The sequence below is a fragment of the Euprymna scolopes genome, chromosome 16 (assembly GCF_053919585.1).
Source record: "Euprymna scolopes isolate OS-2025 chromosome 16, ASM5391958v1, whole genome shotgun sequence".
Lineage (NCBI taxonomy): Eukaryota > Metazoa > Mollusca > Cephalopoda > Sepiida > Sepiolidae > Euprymna > Euprymna scolopes.
In genome coordinates, this window is record NC_136497.1 from 5,192,692 (window position 1) to 5,194,600 (window position 1,909).

At 37.6% G+C, this 1,909-nt stretch overlaps 1 long non-coding RNA gene across 1 annotated transcript; it reads right to left on the minus strand.

Moving 5' to 3' along the window:
* Nucleotides 1-1,227, minus strand: LOC145295831 (uncharacterized). Its single transcript, XR_013869890.1, has 2 exons — nt 1,101-1,227; nt 1-659 (listed from the first exon to the last, which is right to left on the minus strand). It is a non-coding gene; the product is annotated as an uncharacterized LOC145295831 (long non-coding RNA).
* Nucleotides 1,228-1,909: the final 682 nt, after the last annotated feature.

The window sequence follows — 1,909 nt, forward strand, 5'->3', positions numbered from 1 at the left end:
TTGTAATATACAAAGGTATAACTAACTATTTTATTTTACATTAGAGATACAATATATATTACAAAAAAAACAATTTGCAATTAATTTTTACAATAGGCTTTTCAAAGCTAACTAACCTACCCTAACTAGTGTTGAGGGAGGGGGTGGCCCCCCTCATTTACGGAGAGACAGTCTATGCGTCCTCACATCATGGTGGTCGTGCAGGAAAGAGGCAGAAAGATAGCAAGGGAATTATGGGAAGGGGTTTCTTTGTATCTCTACGCTCATGGACAATTTACCACCCGTCCATGCTGCAGAGTGTGTTAGAAACAGTGGCACAAGGAAATAGTGCCACATCCCTCCCTATGCTATCCGAAATTTATGAGTATTCATAAATTTCAGAAGTCCCTAATTTTCCGTGAATGGTGCGTCAACCGGCCGTCAGCAATCAATGTCCCCATGCTCTACGTTCCATCAGGAACTCAGTGAAGCAAGTTATTTTTTTCCACCAGGCTCCTGGTAGACTGGTATACTGCTTCAAATACCAGAGAGGGTAATCATCCTCGCCCTCCATCGAGGCAATGACCTCATGATTTCAGTTACTGGATTTACACTTTCTTAAGCAACCATTATAATATTTTTTAACAAAGCCGGATTTTACGTGAGTTCATCACGCCGACCTATACGTATTTCACTAAGCCGGATTGTACGTGAGTTTATCACGCCGACCTATACGTATTTCACTAAGCCGGATTGTACGTGAGTTTATCACGCCGACCTATACGTATTTCACTAAGCCGGATTCTACGTGAGTTTATCACGCCGACCTATACGTATTTCACTAAGCCGGATTCTACGTGAGTTTATCACGCCGACCTATACGTATTTGACTAAGCCGGATTCTACGTGAGTTTATCACGCCGACCTATACGTATTTCACTAAGCCGGATTCTACGTGAGTTTATCACGCCGACTTATACGTATTTCACTAAGCCGGATTCTACGTGAGTTTATCACGCCGACCTATACGTATTTCACTAAGCCGGATTCTACGTGAGTTTATCACGCCGACCTATACATATTTCACTAAGCCAGATTCTACGTGAGTTTATCACGCCGACCTATACGTTTTTTAATTTAGTCTGCATAACATTATTTTCGTAACTGGATTTACGCTCCCTTCAGCAACCAGTATAATGTATTTTAACCAAGTCGGAGTTACGTGACCTCATCACGCCGACCTATATGTATTCCAAGTTATTACTTCAGTTACTGGACTTACGCTCTCTTCAGCAACCAGTATAATGTATTTTAGATAAGTCGGGGTTACGTGACCTCATCACGCCGACCTATATGGATTTAGTAAAACCTTGGTCTTCAGAGGTTCTAATCCAATTAATTCTGTTAGAGCAAGGAGTCTGCCGCCGAGCGACCAATAAAAACTATCCACCACGGAATATTTATTAATTATATAAAGAATTAACTAAGAAGGGCACTCAGCCTTCATGAGTTAGAATACTGAATTAGGGGGAAAAAAATTTCCAAAAATAAACAATTCAGAAACCTGGTATACATTAAATCAATGAACTAGGGTGTTAACAATTTTTTTTCTTAAAAAGAAAACATTTTTAAAAAATCATTTCAGAGCACCTCGGTCACAATTAGAATTTGTTTACACAATGCAAACGCATTTCAGTTATTACATTCATAATTAACTTTTTCCCAAATTTCAGGGTACATTTAAAAAGTATATGTATTTTTTCAAAACTTGATTTACAAAAGATCATTAAAATTTAATTCCAAAATTTAAAAATTATTTCAAGTATTTTGGTTCATCGTTAAAATCAATTTATGTTAGTTAACTACTTTCCAAAGTAAGTCATTTATTATTATAAAAACCAATCTTCTCAAAAGGTCATAAACTTCGAAT